The sequence below is a fragment of the Pelodiscus sinensis genome, chromosome 14, assembly GCF_052426305.1.
Source record: "Pelodiscus sinensis isolate ZL-2025 chromosome 14, ASM5242630v1, whole genome shotgun sequence".
Taxonomy (NCBI): domain Eukaryota; kingdom Metazoa; phylum Chordata; order Testudines; family Trionychidae; genus Pelodiscus; species Pelodiscus sinensis.
This window is the reverse complement of record NC_143065.1, coordinates 42561213-42585337: the sequence shown is the minus strand read 5'-3', so window position 1 is coordinate 42585337 and position 24125 is coordinate 42561213.

The window sequence follows — 24125 nt, the reverse complement described above, 5'->3', positions numbered from 1 at the left end:
CTCTTGCTAGTCCTATTCTGATGCAATGGCAGAAGAATTTGTAGTTGTACCTTTAATGTAAAGTTACATTACTTTTCTTCAGTTTCCCAGAAGTTCTTTTCTAACAAGGGAGGAATACACTATACAGGACACTATGGCTATGTCTAGACGAAATCCCTCTTTCGAAAGAGGAATGTTAATTAGATATCTCAAAATTGCAAATGAAGCTGGGATTTGAATTTCCCGTGCTTCATTTGCATAATGGTGGCCATGCGTTCTTTCGAAAATGGGTATTTCAAAAGTGAAACAGCCATCTAGACATGATTCTTTCAAAAAAAAAACCCTTTTCGAAAGATCCTGTAAACCTCATTTTAAATGGCGGTTTCACTTTCGAAATACCTGTTTTCGAAAGACCGTGTGGCCATCATTATGCAAATGAATCATGGGATATTCAAATCCCGGCTTCATTTGCAATTTCGATATGTCTAATTTACATCCCTCTTTCGAAAGAGGGATGTAGTCTAGACATGTCCTATGTCTCATTTTGTCAGGGGGCAGAAACAAAGAATCTGTATATAAATAAAAGACACACTATCTCTAGAACCCTGCAAATCCACAAATACCCACTTTATATCTGTGAGTATCCGCATCTACAGATATGGAGTTGGATATCCACAGCTCATTTTTGCAGTTGTAAATGCAGATGTGGAAACCTATTTTATATCCTTTCCCGGCTCTAACTATTTCACTTCATTATGTGAATAGCTATTTTCCATATCCCAATATTGCTCATGTATGGTCAATAGAATTCATATGCATTTGGATAGTGAACTCCAGATATGTCCCAAAATTGAGGCTTTGGTTGAGGCTTATTTCTAAATCCTTCATTAGTCGTAAGAACGAGCATGTTCACAGTATTTTAGTTGTAGACCCTTACTTTACTGTGCCAGCTTTTCCAGGGTTGCAGTAAATTCTGAACAGCCTTTTTTTACAATGAAGTGTCAGGAATCCATAATCACACACACTTTTCATGAGAAGCAGGAACAGAAGAACAAGAACATAACAATGGCCACACTGGATGAGACCAAAGGTCCATCTAGTCCAGTGTCCTGTCTTCCAACAGTGGCCAACACCAGATACCCCAGAGAGAGTGAACAGAACAAGGAATCATCAAGTGATGCCACCCTTGTCGCTCATTTCCAGCTTCTGAGAAACAGAGGTGAGGGACTCCATTCCTACCCATCCTGGTTAATAGTCATTAATGGACTGAATCTCCACGAATTTATTTAGTTCTTTTTTGGACCCTGTTAAAATCCTGGTCTTCACAACATCCTCTGTCAAGGAGTTCCACAGGTTGACTGTGTGTTGTGTGAAGAAACACTTCCTTTTGTTTGTTTAGAACCTGCTATCTATTAATTTCATTTGGTGATGCCTAGTTCTTGTGGTAGGGGAACAAGTAAATAACTTTTCCTTATTTACTTTCTCCGCACCAGTCATGATTTTATAGACCTCTCTCATATCCCCCTTAGTCTCCTCTTGTCTAAGTTGAAAAGTCCCAGTCTTTTTAATATCTCCTCATATGGCAGCCATTTTATTGTATTAATGTCAGAGATTTGCATAAACCTGCTGGTTCTGTATGTAGGGAATTCTGTGCTTGAAGAGGGACTATTGCATCCCACTGGAAACATCACTTCTAGTAACCTAGTTGGGCCATCTGAAAAAGTACCTCACTGCACAGGAAGAAATCATGGTTCTTAATACCTGTATAGAGAGTATTTTCCGAATACCAGTTTATTTATGTGCTTTGATCAAGCCTTCCGCATGGGAAAGGAACTTTCCATTTCAGAGACTTAATTGTTTGCTTTTTGTTGGTTTTCTGTCCATTTTGGGGAGTTTCACTCTAAGGAACAAATGATGGATTCATTTGTTCTCAGTTAAAAAAAAATCCCCTGTCCTGTAAGTAATTTACTTCTAATTACATAATTACTTTATTATGCAGCATTAGTTTAAAAAAAAAAGAATACTTGATGTCTAAGAGGGCTTAGCCCATAACTACTTGTTCTAATAAAAAATGTTGGATCCACATAATAATTGTCTTAAAACTAGAATTTGCAAAAAGTAACATGAGCCTTTCATTGCTATGGTTGCCGAGTAAAGTCATTTTTCCATTAGTACTAAATTATTTACAGGGCTGACTCTTTGACTCGTTATTGAGAGCAAGTAAAACACCCTGGTCCAGATCCTGCCCTCACAGTAGAGCGACTCCCGGGAAACCCACATGGCGTGGACGTGAAGCAGGGCAGAATTCAGGCCACCCTAAATTACTACAGATCAGACCCCATGATAGCTGGGGGAAGGGAGCAAAATACGAGTCATGGGGCCAAAATCTACGTTCGACTATCTATTAATAGTTCGACTTGTATCCCACCCGACTCACTGAGTTCATTCGGACGGCAGCAGGGGTTGCTGGGTTGTGCGGTGCTGCTGATTTCAATCCATGGCATTGCTGAGGCATCCGATGGGAGGAGTGGGTATTGTTTCCCCAGAAACTGGCCCAATGTCCTGGGATTTGTGGAGGAAATGCCATCATTTTCTGTACGCCCACTTAGGGGATGTTTTTCACCCAGCCCTGTACTGCTACTCTGCATGGCAGTATGGCTCCATTAAGACCTCATGTTTCCGTCTCCGCTGTGCATGTCACAGGCGCTTTCAGAAGGGGCGAAGGAGGCCGGGGTCAGGCTTTTGAGAACGTTCTAGCTGACAGGGTCATTAGTGATTTCACTAGCAAATCTTAACTCTGTCTGCGTGAAGCAGGGGGGATGCTGAAACCTGAGCCCTCCAAGCCCTCTGCCGTTTACCAGGAGGGGCGTGTGTGTTCAGAGGAGGAACAGGAAGAGCGTTGATGACCTTAGGTGCTGACCGGCCAGTTTTGAACAACATCTGTGTGTGTGTGTGTGTGTGTGTGTGTGTGTCTTCCCCTCTTCCACACCTAGCTGGGGCCTTACTTTTACACAGCAGGTATTGGCAAAGGCCGAGTCTTAGCCTGCTCTTCTTTATGAAACTGTCATGTCCACCTAGATTTGTGCCGAAGGCTCATGAATGAGCACCTAAAAGTGCTTGGGAAACCCAGTCGTAGTAATAGTTAGGGGGTGATGACGTCCCAGTATGTGACACTGTGAAAATACCAAGGTCACAATGCTGTGACGATGGCGCGATGCTCGTGACATTTGTTTTCCACAGCGCTCGTGCAAAGTCGGGGGAGGGAGGTGGTTTGTTGGTCTGTTTTCGGAGACTGTTGGGAGGTGAAAAGTTAACTGGTTAACCAGTAAGCATCACCCTCAATGGATGATGCTTATCGATTCCAGTTCACTGGTGGGGGCTGGAGCAGTTCCCCACCTTTGCAGGCATGGGGTGCTCCAGTCCCATGGGGCCTACCATGGGCAGGGGTGCTCCAGCCTGGCCGCAGTAGCCCCCCCCCCTTTATTTGGTTAACTGGTCAACCAATTAAATGAGATTTTACATCCCTAAGTTGAGTTTGCATGTCCTAAACCAGTGGTCACCAAACAGTGGATCTGGATCTACTGGTGGATCCTGGAGCCTCTGACAGGGGATCCTGACTGGTTTGGCTGGGAGGCTTTCAAGCACCGGCACTTCAGTTGCCCCTCCACCCACTGCCATGCTGCTCTGGCCCTCTGCTTTGGAGATGCCTCCCGGGAGCCTTCTGCTTGTTGTGCAGGGTGGGGGAGGCTGAAGAAAGGGGTGCTGATGTCAGAATGTTCCCCTTCCCCCGCACCTGCAACCCTTCTCCAGAGAGTGAGCAGGGCATGGCATTGAAGAAGGGTTGGCTGGGGCTGTGAAAAAGGGGCAGGGAAAAGGCGGGGCAAGGATATTTGGGGTTTTGAGGTAGATTATGGATTGGCTAAAATTCAAAGTCTCCACGGGGGGGCCATGTTACTCTGTAACGTTAAAAACGAGTATTCTTGCGGCACCTTAGAGACTAACAAAAATAGATATATCCTGAGCTTTCATGGGCAAAACCCATATTCTTGTTAGTCTCTAAGGCTACGTCTACATTGGCATCCCTTTCCAGAAAAGGGATGCTAATGTGATGAGTCGGAATTGCAAATCCGTGGGGGATTTAAATATCCCCCGCGGCATTTGCATTTACATGGCTGCATTTGCATTTACACGGCAGCCATGTAAATGCAAATGCCGCGGGGGATATTTAAATCCCCCGCGGATTTGCAATTCCGAAGTGTTTAATCTGCATCCCTTTTCCGGAAAAGGGGTGCAGTGTAGACACAGCCTAAGGGTATGTCTACACTAGCCCCCGAGTTCGAACTCGGGAGACTAATGTAGGCATTCGAACTTGCAAACGAAGCCTGGGATTTAAATATCCCGGGCTTTATTTGCATCTTCCCGTCTAGTCGCCATTTTTAAATGCCACTAGTCCGGACTAACTGCCCGCGGCTACACGCGGCAGTTAAATGGTAATTCGAACTAAGGATTGAGTCACTCTTAGGTCACTTTTGAAAATAGGACTTAAGTTTCTGATCACTTAAGCGTTTTTGAAAATGTTATCCAAAAATCCCCAAAGCAATTTCAGATGCTTTCCCAGATTAATTTCCTGACTTAAAGTCAGTCTTTTTCTTCCTAAATTGTGACTCAAAATACATGAATCAGTACTGACAGGGCATGCTAAATGGAAACCAGATTTTAGTGTTTAAAGCATTTTTTTTTTCAAGAAAAATCTTCCCGGTTGGGGAGAAAAAGAGGGGCAACATATTTTTCTAACTGCTATTTAAAAAAAAAAATTTTTTTTTAAAGGGAGGACTTGTGGTTGGGCTTTTATGGAACTATTTGGTTCCATCACAAGAAAAGACAGCATAATAAAGCTCATCACATGTTGAACTCTCTCGTTCCGAAGCCCCACGGTGAAACATAGATCATGAGTGCTCCCTTTAGAAAGAAGATGACATGAAGTATTTCGGAGGTAGGCCTTGATTGGTGATTTGGAAGGGAGCCAAATCCACCCAATCTACAGCAAAGGAAGTTACCTAATGAAGTCCTGTGACCTGAACCTATCCCTTATTGTTCCAAATAAACTGCTCTTGTGTTGTTTAAACATTCTGCTGTCAAAATCTGATGATTCTGAAACAGGAATGACCTCGGAGAGACATGCGGCTGGAAAAATTGGCTCAAGGAGGCTGTGTAATTAATGGTCCTGTTCCCAGAGAGAGACAATGATGAATCTCTGTGTGCCAGGCTTTGTGGGCAGGTCTAATTCAACAACCCAGTCACACTTGTCACCCTCACTTCGAGCTGTATCAACAACCCTGCTGGACTAATGAGCCAAACTTAAACAGAAAATGACCTCATAGGGGACAGGACCCCAGTCATGAATTTGCTCTTTGTTGTTTCAGAAACCTCTCATTGGCATGTCACTCGAATATGGCTAGAATTCCGTATAACTTTGTTGTGGCCTCTTGCCTAATGTATATATGATACACACACACACAGAGTTTTGGTTTGGTTTGGTTTTGTGCGTGGCTGGCATGTTAAAAAGACCAGCTTGACGACTTAAACAAAGTGCTCTGTAATGGAAGACTGGGGAGGAAAAATTAAACTTGTCTGGAGTTGTGGGGGCTATTTTCACATGCTTCTTTTAAATTAAAAGTAACGATAAAACTGTCCATTATCAAATATTGTTTTTCTGGAACTGGTTACTCCTGAATGTGTTACGGGCATTAGCTTTTTTTTCTGGTGATGAGCACAAAGAACCAAGACACCTTTCTTCAGGCATGTTTACAAAAGCTTAAGAAGAAAATCTGCCGGGAACTGCTGGTATTTACCAAAAAGCATTGGAAACAAACAGGAGGAACACCTCTCGCATTCAAATCACTCCTAAAAATCCAGATCTGACAGATTACTGGTAATAATAGGAGTGTTTACACTCAACAAATGTATGTTTATTAAACATAACTAAAAAACTACAGCTGGACTCTCAAATTGTAGGTCTGCCTAAAGTAAAGAACCTTTATTGTTCCTCCCATTGGCTCTAACTTGTATAGTCATTGTCTATCTGTCAGGTTGCTCAGTTAAGTTTCAATCTCACAAACATTAAATCCTATGGTTAATTTTACAAGCCCATTAATAAGGCGTGGTCTACACTAGGACCTTAGTCCAAAATTAGCCCGCCCCCTGTCAAATTTGTAAGCAATGCGTCCACACTACTAAGCTCATTATTCTAGAATAAAGGGCCACAGAATTTGAACTCTGGAGACCTGCTTTTCATGAGGAATAATGGTATTCCCGAACTTGTAAGTCTGAAAAAGAATTAGTGTGGAGGCTCCACTAATTCAAATTTATTGGACTCGGGGTGTGTGTACACAGCAAAGTTATTTTGGAACAACTGTTATTCCAAATAGCTGTGGGCTGTTATTCCAAAATAACTATGCGAACATCTATGCGCTATTTCGAAATTATTTTGAAGTAATGGATGGCTTATTTTGACTTCTGCAAACCTCATTCTACAAAGAATAACTCCTATTCCGAAATAGCTATTTCACAATAAGGCGTGTGTAGACACTCCACTGCTGCTATTTCAAACTAGCCCCTCACCAGGGCCATTCTAAGTTATTCCTCCTGGGGCTCTAAATCGAGATAGCACGTCTACATTAGGGAAGCCTGATTCGGAATAATTTTGAGGCTTCCCTGGAGTGTAGATGTGCTAGTTTGGAATAAGGTGTTTCAGAATAACTATTCCGGAATAGTTAATTTTGAAATAAACGTGCAGTGTTTACGTACCCTGGGAGGCCTCCCGCAGCTCCTCAGAGTGTTCCATGGGGCTCTGAGTCCAAGGTGGCACATCTACATTAATGGAGCCTGCCTTCTATGACATTTGATTCTTCCCCGTAGTGAGGACACAGAAGTTCGAATTTGTAAAATTGAGTGTCTAGCTGTTGAATTTAGTAAATCTGGATTAATCTAGTGTAGACGTGACCTAAGTGACTGCAGGGAGAGGCACTGTAAGCATTTCAGAAGAGGGATCTGGTTTTAAACGGTCTCTCTGAAGCACCTACTCTACTGGTGGGCACTCCAAAGTAAGGAATATGCTCCAGCATAAATGTGTTTCACTGAGGACCACAGTCCTCAAACACGTTACTTGGCTGTTGACATGCACAGGGCTGTTTCCATTCTATGGCTTCCCCCAAAGGCAAAATGGGGTGTTGGACGTGTCAGGGAGGGTGCGTGGGTGTAAAATCTTGTGGCATGTTGTAATCTTTTTGAAGAGGGACTAACTCTTACTAGCCCAATGAGGGCTCCATCTTGATAGGCCTGGACTATCATAAAATATATAATAAATAATAATGAAAGGGCCTGAGTGAGCACTTTAACTCAGACTAAAGTCTCCCTCTCTCGATTTCTCTCTGGTTTCCCATGAGTCTCCCACCTCATCCCTCACCGAACCTTGACATCATATTTAAACGTTTTGACCTTTGCCACTTCTCTGACCTCATTTCTTATCACGCATGTGCTCCCCTGTGCACTGTACATGTCTTGCCTTCTGCCATCTCCGTGGAGTCACCCCATCATTGCCCTCTCATTCAAGCCCCACAGTCTCCTGTATACTGTAATGGTCTCAAGAACTGAGGTAATAAAAATGCATTAAAAAGCCTCCTTGCTAGTTGCATCTTGTCTTCGCTCTGTCCGCTTGAGTTCGGGTATAAGACCTTTACGACATGGACTGGGGTCATTTTAGCTCTTTACCAGTAATTACATAGTAAATAAGTAACAGGGGAGTTTTGCTTGAGTGAGAACCTGCTGGACAGGACTCCGACTCCCCCTTACTCAATACCTGGGTTCCTGATCATGACTGAAGTTAAGCAAAAGGTAGAGAATTCATTCCTCATCTCACTTTTTTATTCTCGCCTGGCTTCTCTGATAAACACTGGCAAAGGACTGTGGGTTCTAGATACTGAGCATACCTTTCCTGGAAGAGGTCCAGCAAAGGTGCACGGGTTGTGACACAGGGGGTTGTATTCACCTCATTACATTGCATGTGATTTTTGCTGTTTTGTAGTCACCCTGTGTGCGTGCCTCAGTTTCCCCAGGCAGTCTCCCTGGATGTGACAACTTCCCGCATGTACACAGTGGCTGATGCCTTTCATAACCTAAGCCTGGGAAGGGAGTGGGACCATGTGACACCTTTTGCCCAGGAAGCAGGACACAGGCAGGAGGAGAGGCCTGGCTGGGACCAGGCGCTGGGAGTGGGTTAGTCTCAGCTGGCTTGGGATGCAGGGAGGGGGTCAAGGGTCTTGAGTCTGGCCCCCCTCTCCCCAAGATGGGCCGTATTGACTGCTTCTGGTTTCTGTGCTGACAACCCTGTTCTACGCTGTGTCCTGGTTGACTAATAAACCTTCGGTTCTACCGGCCGGCTGAGAATCTCCTTCCATTGCAGAGGGGGGGTGCAGGGCCCGGTGACTCCCTGCACCTTGGTGACACGGGGCTATTGGAAACAGCTGTGTAATCACATCAAGTTCTGAAGAGAGGTGGCCACATCTATGCAGCAGCTAGAAGTGAAACCAAGGGTGACCAGCCAGACCCCTATGTGGTTGAAGATATGCACTGACTCCTGGGTCCACAACAAGTTTGATCAACTTTGGCTGGAGTGTAGACTTGCCCAAAGTCTGCATGGGAATCCCCATGTCTTGCTTTGTATTTCCCCAAAGACATGGAACTGACGTCTCCAGGTTACACCCGTGGGCAATTTCACCATCAAGATCACCTTGGCTAGAGAGTCAAATGCCTCGTGTGCCATGACTGGAAAACAGATTGGAGATGATTCCAAATGCAGTGGAATGACAATGGACACGGACTTCTGAACACCCTCACTGTTGCTGCCCTTTTGAATGAACCAATCCGTGTACCAGTACAGGTTGAACCTCTCTGGTCCGGCACCCTCCGTTCCTGACCAGTCCCGAACCAGAGAATTAGTCGGACCACGAGAGGTCAATATTGTCTAGAAGCATCACCAACACTTCTACTGCTTGCTGAGTTCCTAGAGGACATTTAGGGGTAAGTTAGAACTAAATCATAGCACAGAACACGGAGGCTACGTCTACACTGGCAGCTTCTTGCACAAGAACTGTTTTGCGGAAGAGTTCTTGCACAAAAAGTCTTCCACAAGAGCGCGTCTACACTGGCATGTGCTTTTGTGTAAGAGATGTGCTTTTGCGCAAGAGCATCCATGGCAGTGTGGACGCTCTCTTGCTCAAGAAAGCTCTGATGGCCATTTTAACCATAGGGGCTTCTTGCGCAAGAAATTCATGTTGCCTGTCTACACTGCCCTCTTGAGGAAGAGCTCTTGCGCAAGAGGGCTTATTCCTCGTGCGGAGAGGAATAACTCTTCCGGAAGAAGCCCTGTTTTACAACGCTATACTGTAAATTTACTTGTGCAAGAACGCATGTGCAGTATAGACAGCAGGCAAGTTTTTGCGCAAGAACGGATGTTCTCGCACAAGAAGCTGCCAGTGTAGACATAGCCTGAGAGTTAGGACTGGTGGCTGTAAACAAACTTTATAGTACTGTGGGAATCTTGGTCACACCCATAAAAAGTGGAGATCTGGCTAACTAACATCATGCTGGACCACAGATGTTTCCAGACCAGGGAGTGCCAGATTAGAGAGGTTCAATCTGTACTGAACAAGACAATTCTCAATCACAGCATCCTTTCAGATCATCTTTGTGAGAGCCACACTCAGTTCCCTGAGCTACATCAAGAGACTCCCTTCTGTGTGGGGAGGTGAGAGACCATCTGAGAATATGATGGAATTAGGGGAATAGATGCTTCCATCCAAGTCCTACGGGTCAATGCATGAGTGACCCGGCAATTTAAATGCAAGGCACTTTAATGGATACCACCCATCCAAAGTTACATGACAGTCACCAGTGTGAGCTGTGCCACAAATGGCTTCATAAATATAACCTTGTGAGATGCACAGGAGGAGATGTTTTATTTCTCTCTGCTAAACGCACCTGTGAAGAACAGAGGTGTAATTTGGGTCAGGAGTTGCTATATTTTTAAACGGATGAATTCAGAGGTGGCTTTGGTTTACAGGAGAGATCAGCTGTCTGAAAATTAATGAATAGCAATTGCTTGCTCCGTTCATAGGTCAGTGACCTGCTGGTTTTGACGATGCTGGAAACACCATCCTCCAAGGCTATTTCTTTTACTCTTCAGGTATGATTCCACAGCCTGACCTAGAAAGATTTTAGAGGACGAAAGACGGTCGCAATCTGCTGCAGCAAAACTTAAAATATAGGCAAAGTAATAAGAATTCCAGCTCAATGCAGATGGTTACAAAACACGTTCTTATAAGATTTTGGTCCGAGTGGAAATTTAATGATACCACCGGAATGTGCAAGATTTCCACCGTACAAGATAGAGAAAAACTTGGGAGACAGCTTGATTTCTGGGGAAGTTAACTTCTGCTACTTAGGTTTAAAATCTCATGTGCACTGGGCTAGATGGACCTTTGGTCTGATCCAGTACTCCATCTCAGCAAGAAGTGGGAGATATGTCGGCAGGAGAGCATCTTCCAGTGACAACGTACTGGTGTGGTCGGCATGGAATTTGTATTGCATGGGCGGAGGGAGGGAGGTTTCACATTCCTACAGGGTGTAAGTTTGATCAACTTTGGCTGGAGTGTAGACTTGCCCAAAGTCTGCATGGGAATCCCCATGTCTTGCTTTGTATTTCCCCAAAGACATGGAACTGATTTCTCCAGGTTACACCGCTGGGTAATTTCACCATCGAGATCACCTTAGCTAGAGAGTCAAATGCCTCACATGACATGACTGGAAAACAGATCTGAGATGATTCCCCTCTCATTCACCAGGAAGCACACGGCTGGGTGAAGGGATGGTCTTTGTTTACTAGGAGTTCCTCCACCAGGCTAAACTTTGCGTGGCCTAAAATTCATCAGTGTGATGAGGCTTCCGTGGCTGTTGCCTGTGTCTTGCAGGCGCAGGTTTGATAAGATGCACGCCATGTGCTATGAATGGCACTTTTCATCTGCACAACAACCTGCACCCAGCTCCTAGAGCAGCCGTTCTCAAACTGTGGGTCAGAACCCCAAAGGGGGTCGCCAGAGCTGATCCTAGACTTGCTTGAGCCTGGGGCTGAAGTTGTAGCCCAGCCTTGGTTAAATATAAGATATTTTAACCTTGAGCAAAAGGGCTCAGTCTACAAGTCAGGGCCCCCCTACCTGACCCACCACCTGGAGTGGCAGGGTTGGGGGTCATGTAGTAATTTTTGGTGTCAGCAGTGGGATGTGGTGAGAACCCCTGTCCTAGAGCCATCCTCACTGTGATCTAACAGTACATACACACTGAAGCTGGAAGGTGTAATTCTGAGCTCGCACCAAAACATGTTATAGTTTTGCCCCAGGTGAGGGGGCCAAAAATTACAGTGCGGCCACAGTGTTGTAAGCATTGGCTCGGGGTCACTGCCCAAGTATGACTCTCTCCTAGAGCCTAGGCACATCCTCGGGTGGCTAGACTGACCTGCTGCCCATGCCTCTGGGCTCACACTGCTATTGCATCTCACTAGCTTGATCCGAGAGAGGAGGCGTACGTGTCTCTGAGCTTTGGGTGACCAGATAGCAAGAGTGAAAAATCAGGCTATGGGGAGTGTGTGTGGGGGGGATAATAGATTGTCTAATGTCAGGAAATTCCCAATAATACTGGGATAGCGGGTCACGCTACTTCAGCTGGGAAAGAGACTTCCCAGCTCTGGCATGCCCTCAGAAACTAATATTGTTACATGTGCGGAGGTAGTTATTTGCCTAATCCCCCTTCTCTTATAATGTCCCCTCTGTCTTCTCTTTAGTTTGGGAAAGAGAAGCCTGAGCGGGGACAGGAGAGCAGTTTTCAAGTATCTAAAAGAGTGTTAGCAGGAGGAGGGAGAAAAATTATTCTCCTTAATGTCTGATGCTCAGAGAAGAAGCAATGGGCTTAAATTGCAGCAAGGGAGGTTTAGGTTGGATATTAAGAAAACTTCCTAACTGTCAGGGTGGTGAAACACTGGAATAAATTGCCTAGGGCGGTTGTGAGATCTCCATCGCTGGAGATTTTGAAGGTCGAATTAGACAAATGCCCATCAGGGATGGTCTAGATGGTGCTTGTTCCTGCCATGAGTGCCGGGGACTGGACTTGATCTCTCATGGTTCCTTCCAGTTCTAGTGTTTTATGATTATTTTATTTTACAATTCTCTTAAAACACAGAATGTTCTGCAGTGATGTAATGTTGAGAAATGTAACGAAGAGGAAACATCTGGTGTAAACAAGTTAATTAATGGAATTCAATCAGCTTGCAGCATAGCAGAGTTTGGTCCCAAGTATGCTGTGGACATGGAGTCCAGCTACAGTATCAAATATGCACTTCCTGATACTTGCTTCTTTCTGCTCCCGCTTGGCTGGACTTTGCTCTCACTTTCGACTTGTTGACGTGGAGTTGCAGTGGTTGAATGGAACGTGTGAGATAAAACTGATTTAGTTACCTTGGCTGCATGGGCACTTTCTTCAGCATCAACCAGGCTTCTGATGGTTGAACTTCAGTTGATTAAAAACGGGTTGGAATTCCATCAAAATAAGCTGCTCGTGTGAAAAGAATTGTGACTGCATGGATGTTGGCATCCGTCCAGCTAAGCAAGGGCACCTGTGTGCGTGAAGGCCACGTATAACCCCACTGGCTTAAGAGACGTTTCTCTGGGTTTACACGAGGCTCAGATCAGAGTCGTCACTGTTCCTGCCTTCCATCACCCTGGTCCAAGGCATTCGCCATTTTCATTTGCTCTGCACAGCCGCTCTTCGTCTTTGTGCACCCGCTTTCAACCATGTGTCCTACCTACTTTCTACCCCCTGCAGTCAGCATACCCGCACTGAACTGGTTTCCAGCATCATGTCCAATCTAGTAACGCCCTGTCTTGTGCAGAAATAGGCACCTGTTTTATTAGGGCGGTTTTAAAACACTCCCTAGCTATTTATTAGTAGTAGTTATATATTTTGTGTGTGGGGAAGGGGAACCTTTTTTGGATTAGGGGCCACTGACCCACAGAAAAATCAGGCAGGGGATACACAAAAGTGAGAAGCAACCCCTCTCCATTCCCCTCACACACCAGAGCCTACAGGAGGCCCAGGCTAATAGATTTTTTGGGCCCCCTAAGCTCTGGGGTGGGGCCAAAAATGAGGCGTTTAGTGTGTGGGAGGGGGCTGCTGGGAAGTGGGCTTGGGGTGTAGGCAGGAGGGAGGGTGCAGGAGTGGATTGGGGGTTGCTGAGTCTGGGAGGGTGCAGAAGCAGAGTGATGGTGTGAGATCTGGGCAGGAGGGGGGCCACAGGGCTGGAGTGGTAGCTCCTCAGTTCTGGGGGTTGCCCTGAACCTCGGGGTCTGGATCCAGGTAAGCTGGGCCCCGGGGCATAGGTTCCCCATCCCTGAAAGGCCTGGGCCCCATCGAGTTAGGCTCCATACAAGCAAGAGATGGGTTCTATCTATAGAACTTACAAGCCAAGTACAAAACTATAGATCGCAAGTGGATACAGATAAAAAGGTAGGGTGCACCAGGTGCTCTCCCCCCACCTCCGCCCCCAAGGGTGCTAACAGGTTACTTCACCTTGAATAATCCCTTAGCTACAGATACGTGTTAACTGCATATGCTAAACTAGCTCTCCCACCTTGTTTTAGCTGTGACACTGAGTCATTTCCCAGACCTGAAGAAGAGCTCTGCGTAGGTGCGAAAGTTTTTCTCTCTCACCAACAGAAGATGAATTTGAACTGAGGAAGTGGGTCTGGCCCACAAAAGCTCATCACCTAATAAACCATCTTGTTAGTCTTTAAAGTGCTACATAGTCCTGTTTTTTTTTCAGATAGACTAGACTAACATGGCTGCATCTCTATTACTATTCAACAGAAGATGGTTTCAACAAAAGTTACTAGCTCAATCTCTTTGTAAGTTTACAGAGCAAAGTAATGTTTTTTTCCATAGTGTATTTACCTCCCCCGCCCACACACAGCTACTGAAGCAGAGAAAGGGAAATACACTGAAAAGAAATAGTGTAAAATGCCATGTTTTAATGTTTGTTGTTGTCTTCATGTTACTATATGTATTTTAGCAATGTGCATCTGTCTGTCTGAACATCCGTCTGTGAGTCCATTTGTTCTCCTAAACTGTAAGAACGAGGACCACCAAATTTGGGATGCAGGTTCCTCCTATCATAACTGAAAGCAAAGGCAGGATTTGGTTGTGCCAGGACAATGGAATGTGCCTGGAATGTGCCATTCTCATAGAAAGGGAGGGATCTGGTAGAAGGGACAGTTATACTGCAGAATGACCACAGGGGGAAGAAAGCGGCCAGAGATGGGGACCAAGACAGAAACAGGCGGCCCCCGACTTGTGATGTGATTGGTTCCTGGGGAAGCATCGCAAGTCGGGGGCATCGTAACTTGAACCCGCATTTATGATAGACGCCATGTGCCATCATAAATGCAGGTTGAGGACATAAACTGGGGGGGGGTTTGGCCCCTTCCGCACTTACAAAAATGGTTGTAAGTGCGGGGGGGCCACAACTCGGGCCTTTGTAAGGAAGGGGTTTCCTGTATAACCTCATTGGGCCAGCAGAGGGCGTGGGTGGAAAAAGAGACAGCTGTCTATATTTCAGAGACTTTATCTGTTTGTGTGTCTGTGTCTGTCTGTTCCCCAGATGGGGGAAATGAACACCTCCCCTGTCTGTGCTTCAGGTGGAAGGGGTGGGGCCTTGTGTGGAAGAGGTGGGACTGGGGCTTGCCTTCCCCAGTTGGCCTTTCACCGAATTCCCGTGATTGTTTTCATTCCTGCTTCTTACCTCTGGAGGAACTCTGCTACATGCTGAAGGACTGAAGGATCCATCCGAGACGCAGAGGTGTTCCAGAGGGATCTTCAAGCCAGCAGTCACACCAACATTGCTAAGAACCTGGTAGATGAACTTGGAATGTATGTAGCTTATTTATAAATGATCCAGAGAAAGGGGTAAGCAGTGATGTGGCAAAATTTGCAGATGATACCAAACTGCTCAAGATAGTTAAGTCCAAAGCAGACTGTGAAGTGCTTCAAAAAGATCTCACTAAACTAAGTGCTCGGGCAACAACTGGCAAATTAAATTTAATGTTGATAAATGTAAAATAATGCACATTTGGCAAAAATAATCCCAACTATACGTACAATATCATGATGGGGACTAATTTGGCTACAACTACTCCAGAGAGAGATCTTGGAGTCATTGTGGATAGTTCTCTGAAAACATCCACTCAGTGTGCAGCGGCAGTCAAAAAAGCAAACAATGTTAGGAATCACTAAAAAAGGGATAGACAGTAAGACAGAGAATATCTTATTGTCTCTATATAAAACCATGGGACGCTCACATCTTGAATATTACGTACAGATGTGGTCACCTCATCTCAAAAAAGATATATTGGCATTGGAAAAGAATCAGAAAAGGGCAACAAAAATGATGCGGGGTTTGGAATGGGTCCCATATAAAGAGAGATTAAAAAGACTTAGACTTTTCATCTTAGAAAAGAGGAGACTAAGGGGGGATAGGATAGAGGTCTATAAAATCATGAGTGGTGTGAAAAAAATGAATAAGGAAGTTATTTATTATTCCCACAATATAAGAACTAGGGGTCACCAAATGAAATTAAGAGGTAGCAGGTTTAAAACAAACAAAAGGAAGTTTTTCTTCACTCAGTGCACAGTCAACCTGTGGAACTCCTTGCCAGAGGATGTTGTGAAGATCAGGACTTTAACAGGGTTCAAAAAAGAGCTGAATCGCTGTTCATATGGCACCTGTTCCAAACCCCTAATAATTTTTGTTGCCCTTTTTCCAATGCTAGGATATCTTTTCGGAGCTGAGGCGATCATATCTGTATGCAGTATTCAAGATGTAGGCTATTTTTAAAATCCAGGGCTGAATTCAGTTCCATGCGCAGGCTGGCAGAATTTCCACTCAGCACTCCCATCGAAGAATGGATGGGTGGCCGAGATGGTGAGGAGCGGCTCAGGTAGATTTATTTTCTCAAAGAGAGCATATCCCCCTCTCCCTTCTCCTCCCCCCCACTTTCTATGCTGCTTGACCTCTCAATGGAGTAGGTAGGGGCACTATCACTTTGACTGCTGTGCATGGAAATTCTGTTTCCCACTGTCCCGTCCCTTCATTATTTGCCTTTAGGGCCAGTCATCTTTTGTATTTTGCGGTATCATGCACAATGGGGCCTGGCTCATATCTGGGTTGCTAAAGACTTTCAATGGCTAATGAAAGTTGCTAGTGACCCTAGGTTAGGAGAGTTACCCACTGGGAGTGGCTTATGCCTTCCTGTTGGAGTCAGGTAAGTCATACAAAATCGTTTCATTGACCCTGGAAATGTGATTGACAAAAAGAGAAAGGTCTGCACAGAATTCCAACCACTGCTTAGTACTAGCATGTATTGGAGAGAGATGAGTTAACATAATGAAGTAGATTCCACACTGAAATCAAAGCAGAATCCAACACTTTATGCCTAACTTAATTTAGGAAAGTAATGAGGAAACACTTGGAAATAAAATTCTGCACCCTGTAATTATCCACTAAGCTTCAGGTCTCTGCGTTCTCAAAGGCTTTAACTGAGAGTTTGAGTTCCTCAGATCAGAATAATAGGAAAGTCCCAAACAGAATCCATTTCTGCTGGATTGGTTGCACATAACCCTCCTTTCGAACAGGGCCTGTTTCTGGTTTAAATCGTGGTGCTTTTGAAAACTGAATATCTGCATCTGATAGGGGTCTGGTTCCATGAGGAGTTTAAAATACCCCTAGCAACACACCAGGGCTATAATTTAAATGGAATATTTGCCTATTTCAGCAACACAATCTGTAATTTAGCTCTAAGCAGTGAGGGTGAGGTATCGCCCGGCACCCGACATTCCAGCCAACTCAAAGGCAAGCCACATACTAAATAGCACTCACTCTGCAAAGCATCCCAAAGGTGTCATTGTTATGACTTTAAAACACACAAATGGCTACTGTGCCAGATAACTTCCAGTGGTGTTATTGCATTTGGCAACCGTTTCCCCATGGTTTCAATCCACCCCACTGTCCATGCAGGGTTAGGGTGTCATGCTTTTAAAATCCCATTGGGGGGAAAGTTATATGGGTTTGAATATACAATGCCAATTTCAGCGGTGGGGGCGAGGGGGAAGCAGTCCTGCTGTTGGAAGGAGTCACCGGATCAGGAGGAAGAGAGCAGTCTGGGGCAATTTCCTAAGCTCTAGACTTCCACACCAAAAAAAGTATCTTGCGGGGCTCTGTTTTCTCATGAGCAGGCTCGGCCGAAAGGAGAATTGGTTTGGAAAGTTTAGACAACTTGGGGCAAGCCATTGTGGAGTAGTAATGGGCCTGTGAAAAACACATGCCCTTGTGGCGTTTAAGATTTGTAGGCCAAAGATATTTATTGTACTTCACTGCAGCCTCATAGTAAAATATTTCAGATGGTGAGGCAACATGACACTGTATAAAATAGATACTCTTTTATGGCTAACTCTGCCTGCATTAGAGATGCTCCATTAGAGATGCTTAATATTAGCATTGATTCATCCACTCGTCCTGCAGTATTCCTGTCCTTTAGTCCACATTTATCTGAGCAATTATGGGGCAGTATTTAAAACGACATTAAAATGTGCTCAAATTGCCAGGCAGACTCAGGATATAACATTGAAATCCCATCTCGTTGGGTGCCTGGAAATATGTGTTTCAAACCCTTAGATCTAGGTAAAACGAAAAAAGCAGTCATATAGCACTTTAAAGAGTAACAAGATAGTTTATTAGGTGATGAGCTTTCGTGGGGCAGGCCCACTTCTTCAGATCATATTCTGAAAGCGAATTGGCATGACCATTATATAACAGAGGGATACAATGAAAAAAGTAAAAAAAAATTCAAACAGACAGAAGCTAGGGGGGAGGAAGGGAGGGGAGCGACAAGGAAGGAGGAAATTGCTTATTGTAAGAGTCAAGTAAGTGGCTAATCTGGGTCACTATGAATATCAAAAGGCGGGGAGGCTGTCTTTGTAATGTGTAATACTGGCTGACAGGTTTGTGTGTGTAGAGATTTCTGGTGTCTGATCTAGTTTTTAAGGTTAAGCCAGTAATGTTTGCACCCAAGCTGAGGATCCCTAGTGCCAGATTCTGACGGCAAGCACTCCAACATATAGTTACGGTAACTCCACTGCAGTCAGACGCGTTCTTCTTGTTCCTGCCACCAGGTAATTGCAGTACCTCCTGCACACATGTCCCCGTGCTGGCTCATCACTTTGCTTATCCCTGGGTCACTCTCTGCACACTGGATTCTGGGGCCCACGTATTCCTAGACACCCTGCTTCAGGCAACCCACGTGGGGGTGTAAGTGGGGGCAGTCCTCTTGTGCTGAAAACTGAGCCCTGGAGGTGGTGTGTTGTGCAACTAGCAAAGCATCCAGTCTTAATGCACGGTTCTCAAACTGTGGTCCGGGGAGGCTTCCCTCTAAGGTGCACATGTGGGTGGCCGCACATGAGGGAAGGAAGGGCTGCCCACCTAATTAGTGGCTCTCAGGCGTGGCTCCCCTAAATAGGCACCTGGACCCAGGATCCTGACATGTAAGGTGAGGTGGTGGCTTCGGGGGGAGTAGGAGGCAGATGAGGGGAAGTGCGGTGAGAAGAAGAAGTGGAGGGAACTGGGCTGCAGCAGCCAGAGAAAAAGGCAGCTTTCCCCAGCTCCAGGGCTGCGGCAGGCAGGGCGTGTCAGTCTCTTTCCCAGCCTCAGCTCTGTGGCTGCAGTAGCGGAGAAGAGTCCCTCTACTGATGTGAGTTGTGTGCTTTTATTTGAACAGGTTGTGCTCCCTAAACCAGGACTCTCTGGGCTGGCAACATCCACAGTCCGGCATGACTGTGGATGTTCCTTTACCACAGAGCCCAGGGCAGGGGGGCCAGGCGGTGCCGAGAGCACTATGACAAGCAGATCCAGCAGCACAACTGGGAGTCCCGGGGCAGAGGGGTCTGGCTGCAGAGGGGGGACCAGCCAGGGCAGCAGCACAGCCAGCTGCAGGTGGAGGAGGTGGCCAGAGTGGAGGACTGGGAGGCTGGTGGCAGGAGATTCCCCCCCTCCCCCCGGGCTGGCAAATTCCCTTGTTCGGGACTGGTCAGGTCCCTAGGGTGCCGGACCATGCAGGTCCAACCTGTAGAACCAAAAAGGCGTTAATTATCCTGAACGTTTTTAATATAGCGCTTTTATCCAAAGTGCTTTCCAATAGTTACCCAATGGTACAAACGTTTGGCGAGGTCTGCCAGGGGTCTGCTAAGAACTTCAGCAATTTTCCAGTTGTCTGTGGGGGAAAAAAACGTTTAGAGTGCTACAGTATGTACAACTCAACCCACAATGCTCTTCTATACTGCAATCCAGCCATGTATCCCAAAGATGGTCTATCAGCACAAAGAGAACAAAGGAAACAAGACTCTTTGTTGCGCTGGATACATTATTGAAGAGAGACAGTCTGGTGCTCTGCCCGAACCATCAGAATAATAAATATTTAACTAAAAGCTTCAATATTTACCCAGTGAAGCCCTGTTTATGTTAAACTACTATTTAAGTGGGCTTCAAACCAGCAAAATGTTGGAGGGTGTGCCAGTTTTGGTTGGGTGCGAAAACTTGCAGCATCGTGTCCAAAACTTTCCCAGTAGCAAAAGAGGAATTCTTGAGATTGAAAATTCCTTGCCAACTCCTGTTAGGCCCCAGAGCTGTAGTTTCTGTGAACTTGGTTTACATAATGAAGCTGGATAAGCCATGGAAACACAGTCTTTGAATGATACACTGAGGTTTAAAACTGAAAACATGAGACGAACTGGAATATGTACTCGTTTGAACCTTGTTTAAACAAAGTTGGCTAACTCTCCATCATTAGTGGCTGATTGCCCCCATGGAAAATCCTATAGCAGAAAATGATAACCGATGAAGAATGATTCAAAGCAAGCATTTGAAAGGAACAAAGACTCCTTAATGAAGAATGATATCCCTGTGATAGAGTCCTATAGGATGGTAAAAAAAAAATCCCCATGGAACACTATAGAAAGGATGTTTTCCTCTGTTAAACCATAGGAGTGAAATCATGGATCCATGGAAGACAATGCGAATTTTGCCAGTAATGTCCATGGAGCCAGCATTACACTTTACTAGAGTAATTTCCATGATCTGCTGGAAGATTTTGTAGAAGCTGCTTGGTTACACGTCTATTACATTTGCCTATGTGTATAACTGGACTGCGCTACACAATCCTAGTCTCGCTCAGCAGATCTACTAGCTGGGAAGATGCGACAACGTGGAACTCCATCCTTGCTATCAAGTTTGGTGGAGTGCTTCCAAACCAAGCACCAAGGCTGGAGTTCCGTCAAGGACCTTCGAAAAACGTGTCCCAGATCTGACTGCTTTCCCTCTCCGCTCATGGCCAAGTGGCTCGCTAAACTAAAATCCTGCTCTCTTGAGCAAAGCAAATGGACCAGAGTTACTCACAGTAGCCTCTGGGGAGGTCGTGACTGGCCAGGAAAATGGCTTCTGGAAAAGGGCGGGACCCACATGAGCACTTGGAAGAATTAATGAGAGAGAGAGTCTGCCTCTGTCAGTCACCTGAGGAACAAGAGTGGGTGATACCACCCGTCAGTTGGGATTGGTCCTGCCTTGGGCAGAGGGGGCTGGACTTGATGACCTCCTGAGGTCTTTTCCTGCTCTATGATTCTATGATTCAGTGCAATCAACTGCCAAAAAAATAGAACTATAACCCATAAGGGCTAGTGCATGTGACAGTTCAAATCAGAGAAGGGCTGAGCGCGATATGAGAATGTGTGATACTTCTGCACACGGGGTCTTCGGAGAGGGCTGGGCGAGATCGTATAGACCCGTCATTATCTTCTGTGTTGGGGTGGCTGCTTTGGCATGACTTGCGACACATTTCTCATCATGCTTTTCCCCCCGGGACAGTACAGCCGGTCCCCAACTTACGAACGAGTTACGTTCCAAACACTAGGTCGTAACTCGATGTGTTCACAAGTCGGATTACATTCACTGACTTACAGCCGCGGTATGTAAGTGCGGATTTCGTTCGTAACTCGGGTCCCGGCTGTATAGGAGGTTGGTCGTAAATACAAACGGTCATAAATTGATGCATTCATAACTTGGGGACTGGTTGTATTTCTGCAGGTTCCCAACTTCCTCATGCAGACTGACTGGTGAGAAGACATCCGTCTTTGTCATGCTAGCTGTTGAAACTGGCACCTTTCCAGAAACAACGATGGAAAATACCACGATGTAGCCCATCAATACACAGGTATTTGGGCATGAATGGCAATGTGGAGGCATTTACGTACACATTATTATTGTTTAAACAACGGCTTCTGATATTCATTGTGTCAGTAAATAAACTGGGCCTAGTTCTTACCAGCCTAGTTCTTACCAGCTGGGAATAATATAACGACAGGTGCTATCTTGTAGACAAAAACCCAATTTAAATTTTTTGTGTGTGTGGATAAGTGCACAGAATATTGTTTGCCACGTGGGACTAAGCCCAGAAGTGACAAGTCCTGTCAACTTGTCTGACCTACCGTCTGAGGCAGGCCTCGTGTTTGCCATTGGTGTCCTGCACAGTTAAGACTACATAATTACATGTGACTGGGAGTCAGAAGTTCAGCCTTCTGACCTGAGTTCTCCCTCTGACATGTTGTGGGACCTTGGTCAACTCACTTAACCCACATGCTTTATTATGCCCATTTAACAGATAGGAAAAAATCCCTAATACTTATCTGCAGAGGTGTTGAGGTTTAATTCAAGCTTGTAAAGAGCTTTGAGATACTGAGGTGCTTCAGAGGGGTATATAATTACTGTTAATAGATCCAGTTTGTTCTGACCGCTACCATCTTCCTGGCGTCAACCATGTCACACACCGTACCGACTGTCCTTAGTCAGAACGCTTCAGTGTCAACACTTCAGGTAGCTGGTTATGTGATATACACACAGGAAAAAAAGACTGGGGCTTTTCAGCTTAGAAGAGAGGAGACTGAAGGGGGTATATGTTAGAGGTCTATGAAATCATGACAGGTATGGAGAAAATGGATAAGAAAAAATTATTTACTTGTTCCCATAACATAGGAACTAGGGGTTACCAAATGAAATTAATAGGCAACAGGTTTAAAACAAACAAAAGGAAGCACTTGTTCATGCAGCACACAGTCAACTTGTGGAACTCCTTGCCAGAGGATGTGGAGAAGGCCAGAACTTTAATAGGGTTCAGAAAAGAACTAGATAAATTCATGGAGGTTAGTCCATCAATGGCTATAAGCCAGGATGGGTAAGAATGGTGTCCCCAGCCTCTGTTGGTTAGAGGCTGGAAAAGGGTGACAGGAGAGGGATCACTTGATGAAAGCCAGTTCTGTTCACTCGCTCTGTGGCACTTGGCATTGGCCGCTGTTGGAAGACAGCACACCGGGCTAGGCGAACCTTTGGTCTGACCCAGTCGGGCCGTTGTTATGCTCTTAGGAACGGCCATAGTGGGTCCATTTAGCTCAATATCCAGGCTTCCAACAGCGGCTTAGGCCGGGTGCTGCAGACGGAATGAAGAGAACAGATCATCATCAAGCGCTTACTCAGGCATGGCATTTTCCACCCTCCCTGGGCCATAGGTACATAGGCTGCTGGAGGTTCTGCCTCCTCAAACTGCCTGGTGTAGCCCCACCCACGTTCTGCTGCCAGGGCCCATCTCCTGCTTGTGCTTGGCATGGCAGATCTGGTCCCCTTGGGAGGTGGCCTTGGCACCAGCCATGCTGCCCACTCGGGCCTGCGGGCACCATCCTGGGGCAGGGACCAGTGGCTAGAGCAAGGCATGGGAGGGGCAGAGCCTCATCCAGAAGGGGTGGGACTGAGTCTAGCCTCCCCCAGTAGGCACTAACATACCTCACATGCCGGCCTCCAGATCTTTAAGCTGAACCGTGCACAATGTGGGCTTGGTCTGTTAATACATAGTCAGGAGGAAGGCAAGAATCAAGGGCAAAGAGCAGCTCAGCTTTTCATCTCCACTGGTTGGTGTAAATCCACCATTCATCATTCACAGGTTCAGATGTTACAAATTCTCCCCAGGGAGCTCAGCCGTCAAACCTTGGGGGGCGTCACCGGACGACCCTGACCTGCACATGGCCTCCTGCCAGTTTTGGGTGTGAGCAGCCGCCCGTTTGTCACCCAAGTTCCAACCTGAAGTTGTGCTCAGGCCCAGCAGATGTGAAAACGGGATCTCAAATGCGCCATTTCTCTTTTTGTTCCCCCCTTCCCCTGATGGGCAAGACCAGGTTCAACATGCACTGTTTTTTACTACAGAGTCTCCGGGTTATAGCTGTGCTGAGGAGTTGCAGCTTTCTCTGCGAAAGAGGGAAGGCGCATACAGGAAACCAGAGCCCCACAAAGAGCACGACCTTTAGGATTTGCTGATCCAGTGCACTCACAAAGAAAAGTCACCCTGCATGCACACTATGCTGATACAATGCACACGCCATTTCTGGCTGCAAGGTCAGTGGTACCATCCCTGGGGAATTTGTCTTCAGGTCACTTTTGCTCACTTCAGTGATTAGGGACTGCAGCCGACGGTGGTACTTGCAAGCGAGAGCCCATTGATTTCCATACCGGTGATATCTAAGCTTTGTTGCCATGCTTAGGAAGAAACGGGGTCAGTTATAGTCCTTTTCTTCTACTTTTCCTTTATCCTCAGTCTGAACAGTGACGGTCTGCAGTACTGCAAAATAGAGTAGTAAATAATACAGCACCCAGCCTTTCAGCCCTACACCCCGGTATCCTTAACCACACGAGGAAACTGAGGCACAGGGAGGGAAGGCCTCAGATGGCAGAGGCAAAGCCAAGTGGAAGACAGAGGCTCTATTTCCCATGTCCTCCGATTAACACAACCCCCTGCACCCAAACAGAGAAAGTTAAAGAAGTTTAGCTGGAGCTGTGTCTACATGACAACTTACGTGGGGATTCCCCTGGGACTGTCTACACACGACAACTTACGTGGGGATTC